This window comes from Protopterus annectens, chromosome 9.part0 (genome assembly GCF_019279795.1).
Source record: "Protopterus annectens isolate FY-2018-M chromosome 9.part0, PAN1.0, whole genome shotgun sequence".
Lineage (NCBI taxonomy): Eukaryota > Metazoa > Chordata > Ceratodontiformes > Protopteridae > Protopterus > Protopterus annectens.
The window spans coordinates 752,308,209-752,335,969 of NC_056743.1; the positions used below are offsets into that span (position 1 = coordinate 752,308,209).

Genomic DNA, 27,761 nt, shown 5'->3' on the forward strand with positions numbered 1-27,761 from the left:
GTCTCTATTAATTAATTGTTCTAGCACAGAACAATACATTCATAAAATATGGAAAATATCCCACATCATCCCATTACATAAATGTGAAATCTCTACAGAACTCTCTAACTACAGGCCAATAGCATTTTTGTCTCCTCTATCCAACATTTTAGAAAGATCATTCCCACTCAGTTCATGAATTACCTACTATGTAATAACCTTATAATACCCAACATTGTTAACATGGCTTCCGACCCAATCATAGTACCACTACTGCTCTTCTACGTTTCACCAATGGAAATAACCAATTCAAAAATAAAGGTAATCTAGTATCTTCAATCTTCTTAGACATGTCCAAAGTGTTTGATACCATCTCCTATTAAAATGATCACTGAATTATCAACCCTAAATCTCAAACACTCAGTCCTTGCATGGTTTCACAACTACCTATCTGACCAACAACAAGCTGTAAATGGCACCATGATATTGTCTCTCTATTACCTGTTACTATGGAGTTCCACAGGGCTCAATCCTAGGTTCTCTCCTTTTCAGTATCTTTACTAATAAACTCCACACTGCAACCCAGTAGCCTCTATTGTACGGTATGCAGATGACACTACCCTCATATGTGCTGCACCCACCCTTCCTCAACTCCAAGAAATAACCCAGCAATCTTTCTCAGCAGTAGAATCTTGGCTCTCTAACTCATAATTAACTCTTAATCCTAATTAAACTAAACTAATACTCTTCTCAAATAAAAAATCCCAAGATTGCCTAGCCTCTCTTCTTATCTGTTCATTTAACAATCGCAAGATAGAACTGCATCTCAAGCAAAACTGCTCGGCGTTACAATTGATAATAGCATGAAATTCGATAAACACCTATCTCTAATCATTAAAAAGGTACACATAAAATTGGGCTCTCTATATAGAATCAAAACATACCTCACCAACTCCATTAGACAATCCATTGCCAGGACCCACATACTCTCCACCCTGCTTTATGTCTCTCCTATCTTTATGAACCTGAAAAAATAGAACTAACAAAACCAGAAGCCTGCTAAAACAAGATAGCCAGATTTGCCACTTGCTCCCCATATATATCCCACCATTGTGCTTTATGACAATTCATCTGGTTAGAATTACCAAATTTCTTAACTTACACCCAACTCACTACTGCCCAGGGCATGATATACCAATTTGATAAGTGCCCCACACTTCAAAATCTACTGCAACCCAACTAAATAAAAGACTCCTTAGATCTTCTGACAAATTTCTGGTACAAGTTACACAATCTAATAATAGTTTAGGGGATTCTCTCTATTCCAACCATGTCTCCAGAACTTAGAACTCTATCCCTCAACATAACCTAACTGTTGCTAATACCACATGGCTCAAAAAACGTCTTAAGTCTCAGTTACTGACTTATGGCTTTGTTCATGCTCATCTCTGGGCTAAATACCACTCTGCCTGCACTGGAGCCTTCACATCAGCACTTGTCTTCCTTTACTGTAGATTTGAGTTTCTTCACATATTCTCATTGTTGTATTCTTCTCAAATCATACCTGTTTAACTGTCCTCTTTCCTCTCACTTTTAACTCCACATTAATTGTTTCTTATCTGTATGTCTCTTAGCACTCTACCCATAAGTCACCATACCGTAACTATTCCTAAACTATCCCTCTCAGTACTTCCTTTCTGCTGTCTCTCTGTTTCCTGCTTTATACTCTCCCCTTATCTTGCTCCTAATCCTCCTCTCTTTATGTTCCATGCATAAACAGAACTTAGCCTTTCAACGATATCTTTGACCATTTTTATATTCTAGAAATGTTATCTCAGTCTAGATCATAGAAACTTAACATATGTGACTTTTTAATATGTTTGGATTATTCCTGTCTATCCTCGTTATGTATATAATATGTTTGCTCTGAAACTTGTAACTACATTACTTTTGTGTATATTGTACTATTATCATTTACTTTATCTTGGAGCTTTTCTCCCTGGGCCTCCACTGAAAAGGGACTTATGCCCAGAGAGACTTTTCTGGTAAGCAAATGTCAAATAAATAAATAAAATAAAATAAATAAATAATAAATAAAGGAATATAGCTCACTGCAGGCCATAGAATGTGATTCATGGGTGTAAGCCTGAAGTGCAATGCATTGTAATTCTTTGACTTTTAAAATAATAAATCTAATCCAAACATGACTATGTCATGTTTGTTTGTGGAAGAGCTTAATGAGTGTACAACATTTCGCAGAACTGGTATACTAACAAAGGACAGTATCCTGAGCTCATGTACCTCTGTTGTCATGCCCGGGCAAAGTTCTTACGATGGTGGCAAACTATCCTCAAAAACATAATTTACAATTCTAGTAATTGCTGTTATACAGTAACATATACAAGCGCACACACACACACACACACACACACACACACACACACACACACACACACACACACACACACACACACACACACACACAAGATCACCTACATTCAGTACAGAATATTCACTAATGCAAACTGACACATTTTTGCAAGCAGTAAACATGAAGAAATTCAAGTTATAGTGAATGAGTGCTCTGGTCTAAAATATTAAATTGCAAGAAATCTCATGTTTTCCAGTATTTACATAATCTCCCTTCTGGAATTTCCAGATGTTTTCGAAGCAGAAATTAAAAACAGTTCTTAAGGCTCCCCTTTATGTTTCTGTGGCCTTACCATAAATGTCAGGACATTTCTGACTTGTTAGAATTATGACTCTTGTCCATTTTACTCTTGCTCATAAGAAGACTAAGTATAAAAGTAAATAAAATATTTTTCATTTACTTTGTATTTTTCAGAGTCTTAAAATACTTAAATATTTTTGATTTACTAAAATCTTTTCTATTAAAATGTGCTTCTTAAGCTAACAAATTATTTAACAGTGCATGTTAACTACATAACATACATTATTTAATATGTACATATTATAAGTGAGGGAGGGGTTAATCTTGCTCCTTGTCCCTCACCTCTGTGCTGCCTCTCCATTCTTTCTTCATCACATGTAGCCTTCCAAATGCTTCACCTCATAACTACCACTCTTCTGTCTGTCTCCCTGTCTCTTGCACACACCGTGCACATTCCTTTAAACATGCATTTGAAATATCTCCCATAATAATTCTCTCTGTGTATTTAGAATTTTGACACAGGCTTTCCACATAGTTCATTCAGTCCCAAAATATAACAGTGCAAATTCTAATCTTTGACTTATCTAGTTAAGACTATTTCTATTTGTTGATCTGCAAACGATTACAGTTAAACTGATTACTGTAAATGCAGTGATCTATGAAACTTGTGTGTGGAAAGTACTCGTTACTGGATATGATCACATTATGGTTTTACTGGGAAAATTAGGAGTAGTCAATAGCACTTGATGCTATTTTCCAGCACTGTAAAGTCTCATGACCATATTGAAGTCATGTAGGCAGGATAGAGTGCGGTATTCCTTAATTCGTACTCCAGCCACATTATTTAACATGGCCTCCGAAAAGGCATTGTAAGCTGATATGTGTAGCTCTTGTGTCTTGTACATGTTTATCATGCCAAGCCAAAGAGACATAAAAATAAAAATGAAATGAAACATTTTTAAGTGCTTGGCGACTTGGTGTTAGTTTTGTTGTGGCTTTAGTGATGAAAGAAAGAATAAAAAGCAATTACGAGAACATTTGCTTGAATAAACAATACAGGCACTGAAATTACTGATGACAGCTCCATTCTCTGAATCAACATGATGTAATCAAGTGGAAAACAGGCCTCATTTGCGTCAAAAAAAGACTCCTTCTTAATTAAAGCTGGGACTACACCCTATAAAAACACAAAAAGAGTTTTCACAAACTCAGAATGTAATGTGTACTCACTGTGTTTGTGCTGATGAATGCAAAACAATAGAAAGTCCTGCATGCTATTTGCCTTTATTACAGTGACGAAGACAATGAAACAGCCTAATGTTCCCTTACTTGTCATAACAGCTGAGATCAATGAGTTACTGCTGTGCAGAATGTCGAGTTCACTTCTGTTATAAGAGATCTGAACTGGTGCTTAGTCCATGCTATCAGACTGCATCCGTTTGTCAACCAGACCCTGTTAAAATGGAATCTTACCAACAGGATAAAAGAGCAAGGGCAATTCTTATATGCAGTACCATTTAGGGGGGCTTATTTAAAACTGTGCATCACAGTGACCATAAAAGTATTTATTTATTTAATTAATTCATTTCAAGGATGCCATTAACTTCATCCTTTTAACATTAGAAGTGATGTTTGTAAGATAAGAATAATGTTAACATCTTTACATATCCCTGTGACAGGTAACTTGATGCTATTTTCCAGCACTGTAAATTTTCATGACCATATTGAGGTCATGTAGGCAAGATGGAGTGCGGTATTCCTTAATTCGTACTTGAAATTGACCCGCCAGTTTGGAGGGTTAATAAGAAGTAGATAAATTGCTAGAGAAGGTTAACTATTTGTGCATTTTATAACAGATATGCTAATGAAAATTAAACCAATAAATTAACTAGACAGTGCTCCCGGGTTGCCTCTGAGAAGTGACTTGGAACCAGTGTGTTTACTTAGTTTACACAAGAAAAAAATAAAATAAGGCTGTGGTTGCACATTTCCCAAGAGTAACTGACCCTGACTACCCTCTCATCACAAAGGTTCATGTTCCCCCCTTTCCTTCCTGGGCTGCTTTACAGTGCCCTGTCGTCATTAGGCCCATCACCACTTTTTCATTCTGCTATAGAGGCAACAGTCAGTGGGTGACAGGGAGGTCAGTTTATACACGGATTGTATTCTTCTGCATTGTGCTCACTATTCCCCAAGACAGCCTGTGGCATCACCACAGCATGTACAGCCCCTGAGGACAAGTTGCTGCCTACTTCTACTACTGTGCTAATGCCTTCATTAGTACATGTGTCAAGTTACTTAACAGCTAGAAATCAAATGCCATTCAGTCAAGGTATAATGGATGAAAACTTTTTGTACTCTCTTTGGTTGTACTTTTCATACTATGTGACTATGGAGATGGTATTTATAATTTGGGGGTAGGGCCCCTCAACCCACATGGTGAATGCATTGGGTTTTGCCCTCTCCCAGAAAAAATGCTGATTTTGTGACTGCTGAAAGTGTTTTTCAGATTTTATTTGGCAATCAAATGGCATTCATGTAAAAGCTGTTTGGTGGATTGAAATGAATCCATTCATTAGCCCTGACATTCAGTGTGACAGTGGGCTGAACTTATTAGTCCAGTTTACTTACAAGGGATCTATATTAACAAACCTCAGGCACTCCAATCATTCTTTTTAGTAGGACATAGGAGCAAAATGAAAACATTTTGACATAGAGAGGGATGACTTGACTCTTGTTTATTGATCTAGCTAGAGGTGCATGAGCCTGAAGCCTGCATGGCCTCACAAGAATGAAGAATGTTCTCAGACAGGCATAAAACTGATAACAATAGGGTCTGCAAACTTGAAAATATAGCTAATTATCATTAATAATAATGTGCATTTGTTAACCAGACAGGCAGTTATAGAAGTACAAGAAAAAATGCTTATCTCACGAATACAAAAAAAAAAAAAAAAGCTAAGCACACCTCTCAACTGGCCAGATTTCAACAGAATGTCCAGATTTTTGTCATATATTTTTGGTGTTTTCCTCATAAAATTTGTGATTTTTCTGGCTAACCGCTGAAGGCTGAAGTCACTAATAATGACATACATTTGGGTTTCAGTCTTCATATCCTTCAGACAATACATGTGAATATAAATCCTGTTATTCTAGTAATGTTCTAAGCATAAAAGACTAATATTAAAAATATGTCCATATTTTGGGCCTTTGACCCCCATTATTTTAGTTGCTTTGTCCAAATTTATAGCACTAAGAGGTTGAGAGATATAAACCAAGACATTGGATACATAACCATTTCAAAGTATCATACTTTAGCTAAAGTTATAGATTAAAGAAAGGGCATTGTCACTGCATCCTTTATAAACTATAAAAAACAGCCATTAGGTATTCATTGTGAGCTGCTTAAATCTGAAAGCCTTTATCTTAAACACAGAGCATGACAGAATGTTTTCTAAAAACAGATAATGCTGCTGTCTAAAAAGTTATGTAGTCATAAAAAAATCTCTAGAAGGCAGGTACTAAATATCGTTTGCAGTGTCCTGTAGCCCTTGATGCTGTACCTGAGCCAAGAGAGTTTTGTAGCAGTGGCTCCTCGCTCTTACTGATATCTGGATTACAAGTACACAACCTGATGTACCTTTTTTGAATGTCCCCAGATGCTAATGCTACTAACGTCACTATCTGCTTTAGGTTAACGGGTCTACTTTTAATGCTCAAACTTTCAAAACTTCAAATTTCTTTTGGTCAAGACCATAATAACAAAGTTTTGAAACTTCAAAACTTTGAAACAAAAAAAAATAAATTTTTTACCACCGTCGCACCCCCCTGCTAATTAAATATACCAACTCCGAGATTACACTACAGTGAGGAAAGTGGTAAATTTCCTGTTCTGAGCTGTACAATGATCCCCATTTAAACAGTTCAAAGTTTCAAAACTTAGATCTTTGGTCACGATCATAAAAAATTTGAAGTTTTGAAACTTCAAGCTTTAAAAGTAGACTGAGGTTAACAGAAGCATTATCTATAATATGTATAAGAGGTCCCTAAATACAGCTGGAGGGATGAAAGACCTACATTCATTCACAATTAGTAGAAAGGATGGTACATGATTAATTTAATTAGAAAAGATATAACTTAATTTCCAGCCTTAGATGGCACTATTGTCTAACAGTCAATACAATTAGATGTCATTGCATGGCATCCTAATGATGCAGAATAGAGTTCTGCAGCTATCTAAATTAATATCTGACAATGAAAATTCATCATCATTCTGAGACTCTGAGCTGACAGTGAATGCATTCAGAACTTTTATTAAGAAAAAACAAATAAAATAAGGTAACCTATACACAGGACCAGCCTTTGGTCAACTGGTGCCCTAGGCAAAAGGTCTCAACAGCGCCCCCCAACACCACCCTGTGCCCCAATCCTGGTCTACCTACACCATCCAGATTACTGGAAAAGTGCCCCTGCTAGAATGGCGCCCTAGGTGGCTACCTAGTTGGCATATGTCTAAGGCCAGCTATGCCTATACAATGCAAATCAGGAGTGTTATAAGTCTGTAACAACAGGTTTTTGTGTGCTGTAATACACAGTGCTGGATTCAGATAAGGCCAGGCTTTGGTACTGAGGGCTAAGACTGGTGCTTGTCTTATCTTGGTAAGTGTATTGTTCCAGTTTAGACACCCTTATGCCATGATCCAATACGTTAAGTGCCACCTGCATTACTATCCAGTTCAACTAACATGTTTTGGAAGGTGGGAGAAAAATAGGGCTACCCAGAGAAAACCAATACAGTCAACAGAGACAATGGAGTCTTCCAAAAGAGATCCATTTCACACCCCAGGGTAATGACGATCCATTTCACACCCCAGGGTAATGGAATCATATGTTCTGTCATGTTTCCTGATGCAACTTGGGAGTGCAGAAAGGACTGTGAACAGCCCTCAAAACAGTATATATTGTCAGTTTGTATTCCCTTCCAATTTTTATTTCATCTTTTTCCTCTTTACAGTACAAATACGGCAACAATGTTTTCAAGCTGGGGTGTTTATTTGTTTGTTAAGTTGTTTTATAGCTATGTTTTACTACTTGTTTGCATTTTTTTATCATTTATTTGGCTTTATCCTTCAAGTACAATAAAGCATTATCTCTATAGTAAGGTTCAGAATGACAGCAATAAATTAGTTTATCACATATGTTCTTGCTGTCTGTACCCTTGGAATGAAGCCAGATCCGAACGTCTTACACATGTAGATTAGTAATATAGAAAAACAAGCAAAACACATGCTGGATATTTAAGATTCCATGAACTTGCTTAACAAATGTATACTGCAATTTAAAATGCACTTTTACAGTTCTGATACATTTACAAAAGTAGCATGATGATACAGCGATTAGAATATCACCTGTCAGATGCAGGGTTTGAACCTTTCTAACACTGATTATGTAGACCAAGCATGATGTCCTTTCTTATCAATGGTGTAGGGCATAAAGGTGACATACAGATGACCACACTCATAACTGAAAAAGCCCCAGGAGAAACAAAATGTCCTTAGGGAGAAGGAAGAAAATATCTATCCAGAAGGAAACAAATGGAGAAGAGCCCCTGCTCCAGGAGGGCATGAAGGAAAAGGCTAGAGCAGAGGGGCAGGAGGGATGCAGGGAGTGAATACTGCAACAGTGAAGAGAAGGACATCTATTGCTATGGTAATAATTTACACAGCTGTACTATGACCTTCCATATCACTGTTGCAGTATTCCTAACAGAAGGGAGAGTAGGCATAGAGACACATCCTCTTCCAAGGAAAAGTCAGGGCGTCCACTTAACAAACCTGAGGACTTAAACAAAAATAAAATAAGATGTGTTTAGTTGTCTATGTTTAGTTATAACTGCAAAAATTTAAATAGATGCTACATGTAGAGTAGGAAAGAATGTGGCTTAAATGGATCTTTTAGCACAATTTCTGCTCAGAGAATCCATTGGTGCTGCTTCTATTACAACACATTTAGCAATTCACTGCTTTTATGTGTTGTTTTCTCTATGGCTGTGTAATCAGGGGTTAGCATGTATAAGTAATTTGCCACCTCATGGGAGGTACAATGGGGCTTACCTGCCCCCCCCAAAAAAAAAAAAATGCTTGTTTTCGTTTGTTATTACTAAATGAAAAAAATGAAGCTGGCGTACTTGTTATTACTAAATGAAGAAACTGGCTCTGTTCATTTTATTGTAGCTTTGCCTAGCTGTAACACAACGATTCCTAGTGAAACCATATATGTCTTAGTCCTGTGCTTATATTTTCAATCACTCCTACTCAGAAAGCAGATTTTGTGAAAAAAAATATTAAAAAAAGCATTCCTAATATGAAGAATAAGGTGTTCCATACTCAAAAAATCTTTAGGAAACAAAAAAATACCTAGACTTTGGAATATTAACCTCAAATCTAAAACGATGATAGCTTAATATTAAAGAAGATAGGTACAGGAGTTTCTGCCATTCTTAGAAGAATAAAGCCTCATATTCCAGATGCTTCAGTAAGGCAGCAGTGGACCACTGCCAACAGGGACTATATTACTTGAGCAATAGGAACAAAAAGCTACATTACAGTCAATTAACAGAGCAGGCAAATGATTTCAATAAATGTAATGTAACAAAATGTGATCTGATGCTAACACTGTTTAATATAAGATGCATAACTCCATATTTTTTGCCTCAGCTGAATTTACTGTGGTCAAATTTAAGGGGCAGCTTAACATCCCTTCCTAGATATCTGATGTGTTATTCAATATATATTTTATCTTTCCTCGCAGAATAACAGAAATATAGTTATTGTTTAACAAAATGGATGCTAGAACATTCTTTAAAATTAAATTTAAGACTGGTGTTCTTTCACCAGCGATATAAATTGAATAAATAATCCTGCAATCTGGCCCTATCTTTGTTATAAGGAACAGAATTTCTTAGCTTAAATTCATCAGCAAACTTTGTCAGCCAGATTTCACAAAAAAGCTGAATATTGGCGGAAAAAAAGTAAAAAAAAGGAGTGGACCAAAGGTCCAGACCTGAGGGATTCAACCTGCAACTACCTCAGATCACTATATAGAGCATAATCAATGCCATTGCTAACCCTAGGGGGTGAATCAACCAGCCCCTAACACGCTGATAATCTCACTATTAATTTAACATATACAGTAACCTGGCTTTCTTTACAAATAAGCAAGGGGCATACAGCTATAACAGCTAGCAGCTGCTGTGTCATGATGAACATGTGCCACGTGTGGTTTATGCATGGCCAGCATCATTATGTTTCATGATGTGAAAGTGTGACGTATGCTGGCAAGTAGCAGTGGGATTTCACAGCTGAAATTAAACTCTTTACACTAGTGTGTCAAGTGAACATCACCAAATGTAAAAAAAAAAAAAAAGAAGAAGAAAACACACAGCCAGTGAATAAACTTACAAAAGCAAATCCTAGAAGTTACTTACTAGCTGAGTTACGGCACAGTCCTGGGTTTCTGTGCAGACCTCTATTTACAATCTCTGCAGCCCTGCATATGTTTCTGCACACTGTGACATTGCATGCTTTATTACTCTGGTTTTCTCTTTCTGCTGAAAATTATATGAGTGTCTATGTATGTTTGCATGGTCAAGGACAACATTTCATGCTTTGCTGTTGAGTCTAACCTGGACACAAACATCCCTGCAGTAAATATCAGATATGCATTGCAAACTAAGGCTTTGGAAGCCTGTGGATAGAACAGCAGACTTAAAAAGCTCTGTGTGAGTAGTGAAAGGCGATGGCATGTTATTATATCACAGTACTTCCTACTTTATGCTGATGTTCTGCATCTGGCAGTTAGCATAGATACTTAAGACTATGATCTGTTAACAAGCTGCTTCACTTAGTCTAGGATTTGATTCCCTTTGTCTCTTGTGTGATGCTCAACTAGGATAACTGAGAAATTAGGCTAGGCTCCTCACTGATCTCCTTAACTGCATACCTAATGACTACCTATGAAACGATGACACAGGGAAAATATGTTAATGAGCTTAGGTTACAGAACTTCATAGTACACAGTTAGAAAAGAAAACCAGAAACATTTCCAAATGTGGCAGGAGTCCTGCTGTATTGGCATCCTAGTGCCAACCAACCCTTACTGATGTGGACAGTTCGGATTTTCTCACCTACAACAACATTTAAAGCTGTACTTTGCAGTTTACATTAATGTTCTGCAGTCACATGACATACTGCTCTTGTCCTATAGTGCTCATCAGGGCTTAGCAAATAAATTTAATAAAAATAATAAACCTAAGCACTAATGTCTGCTCATAGAATGAAAATCCACTGACAACAAATCTCTAAACCTAATTCAAACTAATCAAGGACTCCTCAGCTGCTCTGAGTTTGTCAGAGAATTGATCCATACTTCCCAAGCTATCAAGAGCATCTCCCCTCTACCAAAGACTTCTCACTTCATCCCCCATCTACTTTAAAAACATCTCATATAAAGAAACCAATACCTTACTTGAAAACATGTCCACAGACTCCACAACCACATTTTCCCTGGTTTATTTACCACTGCAGGGAATTTCTAACTTTTCTTGTTAGTCACATCTTTAACGTTTGCCTGTCATGAAATATAAAGCCAAACTTCTGGAAAACAGCACTTATTATTGCCCTCTCCAAACAATCTAAACCTCAGAACACCTCATAATTATGACCACTTTTTATCCTACCCACTCTTGATGAGGTGTTAGGAAAAAAATCATTTATATCCAACTGTCAAGCTATGTACAGCAATATCATCTCTTTACCCTAAAACAACATGGATTCTGGACAGGTCATAGTACAGTGATGGCACTTTGGTGCCTAATTGGTGACATTCTCCTCAACATGAACAAAAGTAACTTGAAAACAGTAATATTCACTGACCTTACAAATGCCTTTGATTTAATCAACCATTAACTCCTCCTTCTCACTCTCTCTCTCTCTCTCTCTCTCTCTCTCTCTCTCTCTCTCTCTCCCTTTCAGAACACTGGCATTAGAAGCACATCTGTCTCTTGGTTCCAAGACTTCTTCATAAACTGATTCTTCAAAGTTAAATTAGGCTCTTCATTCTCTCAGGTCATTCCTCATTCAATGGGAGTCCCTGAGGTTCGATCTAAGTTTATTAATAAAATAGAAAAGAGTGGCTATCGCATCATCTTCCTACTATGCAACTCGTCCTTTATGCTGATGACATACAACTATAACACAGCTGCAAAAAACACAATTAATTTCCTGGCTTATTAACCACAAACTAATACTTAACCCCACAAAAGAAAGATCATGCTGTTTGGTATCACCCAAAAAACTTACAAAAACAATCACCAAATCACTCAATATCTCTACCTCTTGTGGTGCAAGAATAGGAACAACCAACTTCTTTGCTACCATTCCATACTTATATTGAGAAATTAAGGGAAAAAGTTCATTCACTTCTGTTCTGGACTAGGAAACTCAATTTACCTGTCCAATCCAGCAAGGATAACCAAAGGAGTCCTTCTGGCTCAACTGGAATATAGACTACCTGTTATAGCCCCAGTCTCTAAGAAAAACTTCTCAACACTCCAGAATTTCAAAAACAAAATCTGTCACTTCATCACTAACTCACCCTCTCATGAGGACCACCGCTTCACCCTCAAAAAGCCAAATGGCTCCCAGTGCTGCACAGAGTACACCTGCTACTAGGCTGTCTCATCTTCATACTTATCCAGCCTAAATCATTCCCGCCACTTGAAGCTCAACCTTATACTAAACACGCACATTATAACCTCAAACTCCTCTCCCAAACAACCCCAACTCCAGTCCTCCAAAACCAGGCTGCACTACTCTACACAACCCACTCTTTCTTTATCCTTGATCCTAAAATATGCAAATCCCCCTATCCCAAAAGAACTACAATCCCCCCTTCCCATCTTCAGAGCTGAACATAAAATAAAATCCCCCCTCAACAAATCAAACTATACTTGCCATATGGCAGGCCACATCATCTAAGGGCTTATTAGCCTCTAGCATTTCTCTCTCTCGCGTACTAACATGTTTTAACTCCACCTGCCTTCCCTTTCCTGCCCTGTGTCTCATTATCCATACATCATTTGTTCCATGATGTAAACTTGAAATATAAGCATGTAAAATGTGCATTTCTTTCATAATTGTGGCTATATCTATCAACTGCTACTGAACAGTTTTGTTGTGTATTGTTACTTTTCTCTTTTTTGATATGTACAACTTACTGTCGCTCTCTTCCACTTTCTTTATGTATTTTATCTGTCTTTTTTCCTTTGTGAATCATTTCACTAGGGCAATACTTGCAAATGACCAGTTCTGATCACTGCACTACCCCAGTAAACAAATGTAAAATAAAATAACATCACTATAAAACAACTTTTATAATTATTCACATGCCAAATGGTGTGCAGAGCCACATATCATGGTACAGATGTCTCATTCTAAGTGACATTGCATTCTGAGAAAACACATTGCTGTAGTATACTACATATGCAAATCTGTTCATATAAGTATATAAATTAGCAGTTTCACAATATGATTTTGTTAGTTTCTGTTGTCGTAGCAGGTAACTGAACAGCACATTGAGCACAGTATTCATCTGACCTTTACTTTATGTATATCCTTTATATCCTTCAGCATAAAAACAATGGCCATCTCTCCTCTGCTACTTTCCTAGACTTATCTAAAGCATTGACATAGTCCCACACAAACAACTCATCTCTGTCCTCAATAACCTATCCTTCTCTTAATCAGTCACCAACTGGCTTCAGAGTTACCGGTCTGACCGTCAACAATCCGTTGTATGGCAGAATGACATATCTCCCCAATTACCTGTCTCCATAGGGGTTCCCCAAGGATCCATCCTTGGACCCCTACTCTTCTCTGTTTTCACCAATAATCTAGCCTCTGCCACCAAACATGGCACACTCATACAATATGCAGATGACTCAACCATCATCTGCTCAGCCCAGTCCCTACCCAAACTGCAAAAACTCACACAGGAAGCCTTTTCCTCTGTTGAAACTTGGTTATCCGATGCCCAATTAATACTCAACACAGACAAAACTAAACTACTCAACTTCCAACCCACCAAACGTACTCAAAACAACTCTCACTTTAACATCACAGCAAAAGACAACACCACTATATACCCAACTGAACACACCAAATTGCTAGGAGTGGAAATAGACAATAAACTAAAATTTGGCATTCATATATCCATGACCATAAAAAAAGTCAACAAAAAACTAGGAGCGTTATACAGAAATAAGCTACTTCTCACCAAAGCAGCAAAGATTTCAATACCAAATTCCCACCTTATCTTCACCCTACTTTATGTCTCTCCAACATATACCAACCTAAGGCAATGCGATCTAAACCAGCTAGAGACCTGCTACAAAAAAATCGCCAAATTCGCCACAGGGGCATCATACCGTAGTCATCACTGTCTCTCACTTGTTGAACTGGGCTGGCTTGAACTCCCTCACCTCCTTCAATGGTATCAACTATCACTCGCCCACAAACTAGTAAACCATCCACTAAATGTCCCATCCCTCCAGAATCTACTCCAACCCTATCGTACCACCAGACCACTAAGATCCAGCAACAAAAATCACTTGCAGATCACTAAAGCCAATAACTTTTCTGGTGAAGCCCTATTCTCTTGCGCCATAGCCAAATTATGGAACTCCCTCCCACCCACAATTACCTCCATACCATCATGCACCCACTTCAAAACTTTACTAAAAGAGCACCTAAACACATGCTGGCTATGCCCTTGCAACTCCCATTCTAATATCACCCACCGCATCCAACCACTACCTTTCTTTCCACCCCACTAACTACCTTGATTATAGCAAACTCAGATGCTCATAAGCCTAGTACTTATTATACAGCAGAAACTTCTTATTGTAACATTTGTTAATGACTGTTGTACTTCGCAGAAAAAGATTCTAGTTGTCTACTGATGTACTATGTTCTTCATCTGTAAATATGTTTGTAAGTAATTGCTATGTTAAATTGTTAATTGCTATGTAATCCAATGTAACTACTGTCTATTTTAACTGTGGAGCTTTTCTCCCCAGGCCTGCGCTGAAAATGGACCTACGTCCAGTCGGACACTCCTGGTCAACAAATGTAAATAAAATAAATAAAAAAATAAAATAAATTATGTCAAAATAATGGTCATAGCTGCAGATCTTCACTGACATATCCACAATATGAGAAACACCCACACTACTCATGTGGGTCGAAGTAACTGGCAAATACCGCATTCAGTCCATTGTGGACCTGGCAGCAACATTTAAAATCTTTGCTATATTGACAGTGATTTGCAATTTTGTTTAGTTATTGCTACTTTGATCTTGTGTTAAACAAACATGCTTTAGAAAGCAGGTGCCTTGCAAATGTTTACTTTTATTACCCAGATGCAAAGAACTGTAGAACAGTAATTGTACAGTATAATTATTAACTTCTTGCTCACAGATTAATGAAAGTACTAACTGATTAAACTTTAGTGTATTGGACAGCCATACTGAAAAAGTCCAGCCAAGTGAAAAATAATTAAACGATCTAACAAACGATGTGTGATGAAGTTTAAAATTAACTGCTTCGCATCAGCAACAAAATTATTCTCTATAGGGAGCCATCTAGAACTGATTTGGCTTTATCCTACCCTTAAAATGTGCAAATCATAAGAATAACTTCAGGTTAGAACTCAAGGTAAATAATTGTGAACATTTAATGAGGAAGACTGCATCACTGAAGGCAATAGTCAGTGATATGAAAAGAAGAATTCCTGTAGTGAATCCCAGCAGTACAGGAATCACAACCAACCATTTGCAATTATTGTCCAGAATTAGTGAGCATTGCCAAGGTGAACTAGCAAATACACCCCTATACTGAAAGAAAAAGAATGCATATGCACATCTTACTCAACTTGGGGCAATGTATGCCCAGAAAGCAGACAATTTTTTTCCATCAGCAGTCAGCATATAAAGAAGTTTGCCAAAGCCTGAGAAGTGAATATCGACTGCAGTGGACATGCCTTCTAGACTGAGATAACTAGAGAACCTTATGGCTCAGAGCACACCTGCAGCAACAACACAAATATTGCTAGAATTCCATTGTACAAAAGCTGGGTAAACACATTTTATTCATACATCAAATTATTTTACCTTTCAAAACAGAGCAACTTCATAACTTAAAACAATAAATTGCAAATAAGTCATACCCCGTTGGACCAAGTTTGATACCTACAAGCTACATTTATAAACTGTGAGCATCTCAGTAAGTGACTTAACAAAAGAAATGTGTTGTGGTCACCATTAAATACAGTCAAGTCATTTATATCTTGGTTTCTTATCTGTCTGCCAAAGTCTAAAAGTAAAGCAGGAAATCAAAATAAGAAATAAACAAATAAAAAGTGTGATGCCAGTATTGATGAATAAATAAGTCTTGTTTTAAAAATGAAGGTGAATGGCATACCCACTGAAACTGCAACTCCCTTTCTAATATCACCCACCGCATCCAACCACTACCTTTCTTTCCACCCCACTAACTACCTTGATTATAGCAAGCTCAGATGCTCATAAGCCTAGTACTTATTATACAGCAGAAACTTCTTATTGTAACATTTGTTAATGTCTGTTGTACTTCGCAGATAAAGATTCTAGTTGTCTACTGATGTACTATGTTCTTCATCTGTAAATATGTTTGTAAGTAATTGCTATGTTAAATTGTTAATTGCTATGTAATCCAATGTAACTACTGTCTATTTTAACTGTGGAGCTTTTCTCCCCAGGCCTGCGCTGAAAATGGACCTACGTCCAGTCGGACACTCCTGGTCAACAAATGTAAATAAAATAAATAAAAAAATAAAATAAATTATGTCAAAATAATGGTCATAGCTGCAGATCTTCACTGACATATCCACAATATGAGAAACACCCACACTACTCATGTGGGTCGAAGTAACTGGCAAATACCGCATTCAGTCCATTGTGGACCTGGCAGCAGCATTTAAAATCTTTGCTATATTGACAGTGATTTGCAATTTTGTTTAGTTATTGCTACTTTGATCTTGTGTTAAACAAACATGCTTTAGAAAGCAGGTGCCTTGCAAATATTTACTTTTATTACCCAGATGCAAAGAACTGTAGAACAGTAATTGTACAGTATAATTATTAACTTCTTGCTCACAGATTAATGAAAGTACTAACTGATTAAACTTTAGTGTATTGGACAGCCATACTGAAAAAGTCCAGCCAAGTGAAAAATAATTAAACAATCTAACAAACGATGTGTGATGAAGTTTAAAATTAACTGCTTTGCATCAGCAACAAAATTATTCTCTATAGGGAGCCATCTAGAACTGATTTGACTTTATTCTACCCTTAAAATGTGCAAATCATAAGAATAACTTCAGGTTAGAACTCAAGGTAAATAATTGTGAACATTTAATGAGGAAGACTGCATCACTGAAGGCAATAGTCAGTGATATGAAAAGAAGAATTCCTGTAGTGAATCCCAGCAGTACAGGAATCATAACCAACCATTTGCAATTATTGTCCAGAATTAGTGAGCATTGCCAAGGTGAACTAGCAAATACACCCCTATACTGAAAGAAAAAGAATGCATATGCACATCTTACTCAACTTGGGGCAATGTATGCCCAGAAAGCAGACAATTTTTTTCCATCAGCAGTCAGCATATAAAGAAGTTTGCCAAAGCCTGAGAAGTGAATATCGACTGCAGTGGACATGCCTTCTAGACTGAGATAACTAAAGAACCTTATGGCTCAGAGCACACCTGCAGCTACAACACAAATATTGCTAGAATTCCATTGTACAAAAGCTGGGTAAACACATTTTATTCATACATCAAATTATTTTACCTTTCAAAACAGAGCAACTTCATAACTTAAAACAATAAATTGCAAATAAGTCATACCCCGTTGGACCAAGTTTGATACCTACAAGCTACATTTATAAACTGTGAGCATCTCAGTAAGTGACTTAACAAAAGAAATGTGTTGTGGTCACCATTAAATACAGTCAGTCATTTATATCTTGGTTTCTTATCTGTCTGCCAAAGTCTAAAAGTAAAGCAGGAAATCAAAATAAGAAATAAACAAATAAAAAGTGTGATGCCAGTATTGATGAATAAATAAGTCTTGTTTTAAAAATGAAGGTGAATGGCATACCCACTGAAATTTTCACTTCATCTCAAAAGTCTTAGAAAACAAGGTTGTACACCTAATACATTCTTGTCAATAACCTGTATATGACGCAGAGATGAAGACTGAGTCAGAAAGTTATTATAACTTAATCCTACCGTTGTACTATATTTTCATTACTCTGTTATTCTACATACTTTATACTATTACTTGTGTCACATCATTGCTGCATGTACCAGAAATTGTAATCTGAATAGGTTGATTGATTTTGTAATCTGTGCTACATGCTTCCTTTCCTATCTCTGATGTTCATTGATCCCAATTGAAAAGGGCCCTAGGACGAGCCTACCCCACACATTTACCAAGTTAACTAACGAACTAACTAACTAACTAACTAACTAACTAACTAACTAACTAAATAACTAACTAACTAACTAACTTACTCAGTTTGTTTTGGTGTAAAATATCTTTCTTGGTTATTTATTTTATTAGCTGCTGTTAACTTGGTAAATATGTGTTTCAGACTTATGCCTGCTGTTTTGTGTGGCTGAGGATACTAAGTATGATAAAGGGAGGATTTTGAAGACAACTGAAGAGGACACTAAATGTCAAAGTGAATTCAATATACTGTACCATTTTGGACTAGCATGTCATACAGAGTCCGCTGAACAAAATATATAATTTCTAGATGTCATATAGTAATCTGTCCCAAAGTCTGAAGGAGCCATGAAAAACATGTAATTTAGATATTAGATATTAGGTAAATTTACCACTAGAAGTGTATTGTGAGCTATGATCCTATGAAAGAAGTATCTCATGACAAACACAAATAAAGAATAAACCCAAGCAACTATTTTCTGAAAACATATGGAATCGAGGTAGATTAGTTCATTGCTGCAGCATATCTGTCAATGAGCTACTGTTTTCAGTGGGGTGGTCATAAGACCTCTTCCCTCATATCATGTATATGAATATGGGAAGATTGCATAAATTGAGTGCTGGTGACCAAGAGTCACTGTGCAGCCATAAGCACAGAAAACCTGCACTTGCATCCCTTCCCTAGGTATTGGTAGGTGAATCACAATATCCCAGCAACCGACATCACGCCAGGTCATGGGGCATAACAATGCAACAGTCTTAGCAATAAACACTGCTTTCCCATCCACACGTGCAGCAGCTTAAAGTATTGATCCTGTGGAGAATTCTTGGTTACAAATACTGTACTACACAAAGCCAAAGAGCAAAGTTGGCAGTGGAAGGGTATGGGTACTACCTTGAACAGAGCACAGCAGCTTATAACTATTAAGCATACAAGGTTAAACATACATACAGCCTGAAGTGGCAGAGACATAAACATGACACACAATGATGGTCATAAGCTGGTGAAAAGTATTTTAAACCAACACACTCCAGACACAACAATTAATGTAGTGTTGTCTGTACACATGGAAATTCAGGAGGGGACAGTGTAATCTACCTCAAGCCATTTAATACAAGAGGTAGTGGAAAATGTTAACACAGATGTGCTACAAGACATGCTTTGCTGTACCACTCTTTGGAGGTCAGTTATAAGGCCATTCCAGCAGGACAGACCACAGCAAACCAAGCTCTCCACCACCCTAAGGGATATGATGCCAGAAATGGACCCACCACATACTGGAAAGTAAGCTTTGAGACATCTGTTGAGCAGTGAACGCAACAGAGAGGTTCTACTATTTCTGACATTTGGGAATCTGGAGAACCTGTCAGTATCACAGATGATATTAGCAGGCAAGATGTACCACACTAGGGCAGAAGCATGCAGAAAACTAATATTTGCATAATTTGGATGGTAACCAATACTAGGGTGTTTGGAATAGCACCCAGTCCACGGTTGTACTGCCTCATGACAAGGAAATCAGAGGCTTCATATAGAGTCATATTTGGTGCTCTGATGGAGATGGTATGGGACACTGGCTACACCCTTGATCAGCAATACATTAGGACAGATTTTGAAAAGGCAGCCAGACCATAAGGATTTCCCTTGGCAACATGAAGGGGTATCTGTGGAATCTGTTCATTGTGTATAGACAGTGTAGTACCCGCTCTGATGAGAACATCTGGAGATTATGTTTCTCAATTCAGGTGCACATGTTGATCACCTGCATTCAAGCCTTTAGACAGTGTTTTGGATGCCTTTCTGGAGTCATCTGATAATATGATGGATGGTACCCATGACTCTTATAACCCTTGTTGAACACCACTGCTGTGTGCTTGGCTACCATAGAATTATATGGCCAGGACTGATAAGATGAAGAGTCTATTGTCATCATGCCCCCTCCACTTTTGGAATATGTGTAAACACACTGCAAAGGATTTGGCCCCATCAACAATCAAGTGGCAGTGTGGAACTGCCCCTTAAGTTACTACTGAGGTATCTAACTATGAGTCTTTAGGATCTCCTACAGGTGCTGCATCTGGAGGAGAACTTGACTGATTCATATAGAGAAGCTCTCCTTCAGAACAGAGCTGTTACACTAACCTGGAGAAGCACTGTGCTAAGGGAATGTCACCTAAAGGATGCACTACAACACAGAGGGAAACTGTATTGACACAGATTTCCTGCAGCCCATTTTCTAAGCACAACAATGCACTCCACAGTAGGAGCTACTGGGATGTAATGGACCTTTCAGGGATGGGGATACTCATAACCAGCAACACTGGGTCGAAGAACATCCCTGGACTGTCCGTTACTTCTCTTTAATGCCCACCCTGTTAGGCATCACTGCTTGCTTAATGCCTTCTTCATAGATAGTAGTTGGGTTGATTGGTATAATAAAAATTTTTGCGGTCCTTCACCTCTGCACTAATTTTAGTTTTCCTCTACTTTTTCTCTTTCTACATAAGTCACACCACCATAATGGATAAGCATCCTAACATACAAGTACAGCCCTGCTGCAGGAATGGCTAGACAACTAAGACTGTCCACTTCTCAGGAATATACAAAGCATGAGCCACAATAAGACTCTACCTCGACAAAATGTAAACAGGTATGTAGCTGCTCTACCTTTCACACTACAGCCCACAAAATGTAAACAGGTATGTAGCTGCCCTACCTTTCACACTACAGCCCACAAAATGTAAACAGGTATGTAGCTGCTCTACCTTTCACACAACAGCCCACAAAATGTAAACAGGTATGTAGCTGCTCTACCTTTCACACTACAGCCCACAAAATGTAAACAGGTATGTAGCTGCTCTACCTTTCACACTACAGCCCACAAAATGTAAACAGGTATGTAGCTGCTCTACCTTTCACACAACAGCCCACAAAATGTAAACAGGTATGTAGCTGCCCTACCTTTCGCACTACAGCCCACAAAATGTAAACAGGTATGTAGCTGCTCTACCTTTCACACTACAGCCCACAAAATGTAAACAGGTATGTAGCTGCCCTACCTTTCGCACTACTGCAGAATGTGAATAGGACTCTAAGTGCTCTATCTTTATCAGCCATGTGACCTTCCAAGTTGCACAGCTCTTTTCATCTACTCAAGGCACCCTTCAATGTACAAGGGAACCCTGTTTTGGCATGAGTGAGCTGGCAGAACACAATCATTTTGGGACATGGAAGCATTCATAATATACTTCATTATTACTGTAGAACAGAATTAATTCATATTTGGCATGTACATGAAACTGGCAGAATCATACCTGTTAAAACAGAAAATGGTCAAAAGTGAAAGAGAAGGATGGAAGGAATACAGTATGATTAAATGGAATTCTTGAAGATCTTGAATGTCTTATAGGTTCACAGATTAGAAATAGGCTAACTGCCCTTTTGGGCCATTTTAAGCCTAGCAAGTTACCTCCTTTGACAGTCAAACTCTGCACCCTATGTCTGTAAGGTAAACAACTTAACCATTATACCAACCAGCCTTAAACCTGTGCTAATGCTTTCAACATGGCATAGAAAAAGTAATGGGCAGGGCTCAGCCAAATGATGCATAGTTAGTGACAGATTCCAACCAGATTTAGGAACAAATGCACAACAACAGAATGAGAAGGTACAACCTGCAAACTCTTCTCAGTACTGCAGCAACAACGTGCAGTGCAGCTGCAGCAACCTTCACTCCATTTACCTCTCCTTCTCTCATCAGTTCTGTTCAGCTGCCCATTTACACCTTCACTGGATGACATCAGTTTTGTCTAGTTTCCCATTTATACGTCCACTGAATCACATCATCAGTTCTGTCCAGTCCCCATTTACACCTCCACTGAATCACATCATCATTTCTGTCCAGCCTCCCATTTATTCCTCCATGGGATCACATCATCAGTTCTATCCAGTCCCAATTTACACCTCCACTGGATCACATCATACTGGATCACATCATCAGTTCTGTCCAGTCCCTATTTATACCTCCACTGGATCACATCATCAGTTCTGTCCACCCTCCCATTTATACCTCCACTGGATCACATCATCAGTTCTGTCCAGTCCCCATTTACACCTCCACTGAATCACATCATCATTTCTGTCCAGCCTCCCATTTATTCCTCCATGGGATCACATCATCAGTTCTGTCCAGTCCCAATTTACACCTCCACTGGATCACATCATACTGGATCACATCATCAGTTCTGTCCGGTCTCACATTTATACCTCCACTGGATTACATCATCAGTTCTGCCCAGTCTCCCATTTATTCCTCCACGGGATCACATTTCTTAAGCAAATATAGGAAGCACTCCCATGACTTACCACCTGCTGTACTAAATAGTTTTCCTTGTTCATCTTTTTAGCCATATACATGTACTCATCCAATCATATTTTGTCCTCCCAATTCCTATTCATATCACATTGCCCTTCATGATTCTACAAGCTCTAACCATTTTGCCTCTTTCTCCTCTTTCGTTCAAGCTGTACAAGTACAGGCCCTCACCCTGCAGCTGTAGTACAGTTCCCATCATTTTTTGTTCCCGTAATAACCTCTGCTATCATTCTTTTGCACCTCTTTCACTTAATCTGCATATTCATTAATTTATGGGCTTCAGAACTGAATGCAGGGTTTCAGGTTAAACCTCCTCTTCACCCTATGCAGGTGTAATTTTACTTCTGCACCATAAATCAGTTTTGTGGTTTAAACAAACAAGCTTTTAATTAGCTCTGGTAAGAGTTCTGCATGCCCCTCGACCTAATGATGCTCATTTATAGATGCACCCTTGTCTATAAATCTACAAGGCATGACCATTATATAATATCAAACAACATCAGTCTTTGAGCTGATATTCATAGCACTCCACCAGTCCATGGCCTCTCTGAAAGCTACTACCTTACCCTTGGCTGAGTGGAAAGTGGGCAAAATGTTCAGACTTGTTAAGTTCGACTCCCCAGTGTTGGGCTCGCTGATCTCTGTTCTGCATAGGAAACTGAGGCCAGCGGGCTTTCTATTTGTAGTCCAGAAGAGATTCTTTTGCTTGTTGTTTTCTCTTTTCTCCACAGCTATATGACCATGGAGTTAGTATAGTTAAGTAATGGTGTATGTGTGGGAGGGTAAAGCCTCCTATATGCTGGGTGCAGAGGGGGGCTTGCTCTCCAGTAAAGCAGTTTTTGGATGCATTCAGTAACCTGCAGTTTCAAATGGTTTCTTTTATTCAGATGAAAATGCAGTAAGTTCTAACTTGGGGAAGCATTTGTTAAAAATATGAATGTACCATCCTGCCTTCTGTCCCTTATACTCTTCCCCCAGGATGGATTAGGCTTAGTTAGGAAATTTGTGCTAGAAGGCTATGTTTTGTATATACAGGAAGCTCATGAAAAATTCAGTGGAATCCGAAAATTATTAAACACCACCACTTAAAGATAAATGACTTTTAGATTTTTGGGAAGCAGACTTTCTACCACTATCCTGTATAGTTGTCTTCTAATTAACTGAAACCCTTGTAAACCTTAGACAATTTCATAATATGACAGTAACTTAACAATATCCATAAATAATGCAGTTTGTTATATATTCAGGTTTTATAACTATAAATGCAGTATCCAAATAAAAGTTCTGCAGAATTATGATTTTCATTTGTTAGAAAAACAATATATTGTTTATTTACTCCATCTTTTTGTAATACTTGTTGATACCTTGTCAGTATTCTTCTGGACCACAAAACCTACCCATAGGTACTGATAGTTTAAAGGCCCCTGTTCTTGCTCTGCCTTGGAGAAAGTTTCTGTTTCTCTTCTCTTTACTACCTTACCAGACTTCTTTTTCAGGCTGTACAATAAAGTGCATCCTGTTAGTCACGAGGTCAAAGTGTTCCATGGCCAAGGCAGTTCATCAGCATGTCAGTCAGATTCTGCTGCCATCAGCCTTTAAGTTTAATATCTCTTTCTGTCCTTCGGTGGTGGTGCTGCGGTAGTGTTGTGGCCTCACAGTAAGATGCTGTCCGGTTTAATTCTCAGCTAGACCATCTTCTGCGTGGAGACATGCGTGAATGGGCGTACCTTTGTTGAAAGTTGTGCGGCAGGGCTGGTAACTCGGCACGTAAAAATCAACTACCAATCATTAGCAGACCGGAGTTCCGCTGTGGCGACCCCTAACTGGGAAAAGCCGAAAGACACAATAACAATCTCTTTCTGTCCTTCCTTCCTTTAATTTGCATTCAAGGCCCCGCCTCTTCATTAAGAAACATGTTCATCTAGACTTTATCTGCCCATCTCTCCCCCTCTGTAAGCTAAGGAAGTCACAGTTTTCTTGTCTGCAGTCATATTCCAAAATGCTGAATCCTTAAAACATCTCATTCATCCCTCTCTAACCTCTTCTAACACCTAGATACCTTTCTCATGCAGAAGCAGCCCAAAGTGTACAGAGTAATTTAAGTGAGGCCTCACTATTGGAATAATTGCTCAGGTCCCTGAACTCCAGTTGCTTGATATGATGCAGAGCCTTTCATATGTGCTTACAGTCTTCTCAAATGCACCAAGATAATTTGTCAGTGATTGAGACAATTGCATTTAGCAGCTTCTTTTGGCCAGCTTTATTTATTTCTTCACAATACTTGTTTGCAGGGCTTCTACTACCAAAGTGCTGCACCTTATATTTTCGGACAAAAACACTAGTAGCCCAGTAGCCCTTTATCCAACCAAATGAGAAACATGTTCGTATGCTTCTGCATTCCTTCTTCTGCATTTGTAACAATACAATTTATGTTCCTACCACCCAAAAATGGGAATGCCCTTCTAAGAAACCTGAACTGTCCAAGTTGTCTAACAGTGAGATGCCAAACGGGGTCTGGCTGAGGAAGGAAATGTGTATTACTCCACTAGTTTCTAGGTGCTGTTACATATCTTATAAATCTGCTTAAGTTAAAAACTAGCAAAAGGTCAAAATGACATCTAGATTTTATCCCAAAGTGCAGAAAGTTTGGTGTTTCTTACACAAATTAAATAGAATGTGGAATAAAGTACCACATGTTACAGGTTTAGAGGCTTGCCATGGTTTAGAGGCTTGCCATTGTAACAAAAGCTCTTTCAAGTTTGTCTAGTTTTAAGAAAACCATATTATGGCATTTCACACTTTAACCTATCAAAATAAAGCCATAGACACCAGCTTTTCAAATGAGAACATCCTTTGCCACTATTATCTGGATAGTGGTAGTTACTAGGCATATTATGCAGGAGCCCATTGAGGAATCTAGTTTATTAACAGCTCAGAGCTGTAATCCTCTATACTAATTGCCAGACAAATCGCAGTAGCCAACTGGCAGTTATTAGCTTTCCATGTACTAAGTACCGAACAAATCGCAGTAGCCAACTGGTAGTAACCAGCTTTCCATGCAACTACCAATTTTCATTCCCATCGTAGCTCCTAACTACTTCCTCACCAGTACCTTACTAAGCTGAGGAAGAACACATCCACTTGATGGGCCTCATCCCATTCAGCTACAGTGTAGCCATTTCTGGGTCACAACTGTCTAGCAAGGTTCCCCTCCACCCTCATGAAGCCATGTTAATGCATGTCTATTTTGCAGATTTTCAATGGTTTTCTCCGAGACAGCCTGAATGCAGCAGGTTCTTTTCTACCTCCTAGTCCCTTACATTGAGGGTCCACATCCAACATGCTCCACTTCCATGGCACAACTTCATATTAAAGAAGAATCTTACATAATATCAAAAGCAGCAGAATCTGGACATTTCTTCGCTCTTTCAGCACATCAGGCGATGGTTGAATCTGAACTTTCTCTCTATTTGCTCTAGTCTGGTTCCTTTGCACATCTATTCCTTTCCCCTTTCTCTACCATACCAAGCAAGATTGACAGCTATTCCAGTTATTCCCAAATGAGGACTAAATCAATGTTCTCAGCAATTACCTCGGATATCCTATTTCTTTATCAGAACTATGCATCAGTTGTTTCTTCATGTCTTGTGAGCAACCCTATAGACACCTTTTCACCTTGTTTGATTTCTTCCTCTAAATGGCTTTCCATTGATGCTTCATCTTCCCACAATAACATAGCTGTTTAGCTCCTGGATTTCCACATACTGCTCCTTGCTTCTTCTGTTATAGTCTTGTTTTAATTCAGTTTGTTTTCATGATGTAACTGCGCCAGTGAGCTAATATACTGCTTCAATTAGCCTTTCTCCATAGCTACATCACAAAATGCTCATCAGATGATACATCACAAACCGCTCATGAGATGATACATACTCTCCCAATCATTGTCTATAGGAAGGATAAATCATTTAAGGATTGGTTAGAAAGTCAAAATTCGAGCTATGATTGCTCTAATACCAAAAAAACAGGAATGTTTAAACATGGAAGTTGTCTGCAGTGTCCCTATGTCAGCAAAACTAATTCCTATAAAGTTGTGGGTACAACATATAAAATAAATGAATATTTTACATGTAATACTAAGCAAGTAGTGTATTTAGCAAGCTATGGGTCATATCCTGAAATTTACATGGGAAAAACAGTAGGAAGTTGAGGAATAGGCTCTACATACATGTTCTAGATATAAGAAACAAGTAAATAATGAATGCTTTGTATAGGCATATTCAAGCATTTAATGAGCATAGGTTTAACTTTGTGGTGCTTGAGCATATAAGCATGGATGCAAGGGGGTACTTTATGGAAGAACATTTAAATAAAAGTGAACTTAAATGGCAGTTAAAATTCAATGTTACTAACCATCCAGGACTAAACAATACAGTGTCCAATAATTCAATTGTGAAATTAAAACACTATTACATGTAATTGTTTAAGGTTTTATTGAATGACTGATGGTTTGTTTTTATTGGTTATTTTAATTCATATGATGCACTGTAGCTTAATATTTAAATGATTGGTTTTTTAGTGTGGCATTAGTTCTGATGAAGTTCCTGAAAATTAGAAATGAAAGCGTTCAACTCTGTATTAATAAATGGAATTTTGATACGAAACTCTCAAGTGTTGTTTCGTGGTACTACGGGATTCTTTGTTTTTTTTCTGAGATTGTTCCTGTGAGATTCTTGGTTTGTTCATTCAAACTCTTACGGCTCTGTTGATGATTTAAGCAGGGACACAAAAGCAAACAGTGGACTTAGAGGAGAAGCTGTTACTTAATCAAAAGGACATCATGAGAATACCAATCTCGTAAAAAAAAATATTGAAAGCAATTTTAGTGATATAGTGGGATTTTCCCTTTTCTTAAGTGTTGTATGACCTCAGCCTCAAAGTAGGTATATTTAAGACAGGCAAGCCTCACTCTGGGGTTCACTAAAAGTGTTTTCAGAAAAATTCCTTGGAGGGAGTGGCACTCACATAATATGCTGTTGATCTATAGACATGAATCCCTTGGGAAAAGATCCCAGGAAGCAGATACGCCATGACAGTCATTTAAAATTTCTGTTTTCATTGATAGAAATATA

The 27,761-nt window shown here is 38.0% G+C and overlaps 1 protein-coding gene across 2 annotated transcripts in view; it reads right to left on the reverse strand.

Moving 5' to 3' along the window:
* LOC122811508 (advillin-like) overlaps window positions 1-27,761 on the reverse strand; it is a 731,661-nt gene that overhangs the window by 534,451 nt on the left and 169,449 nt on the right. The window lies entirely within an intron of this gene.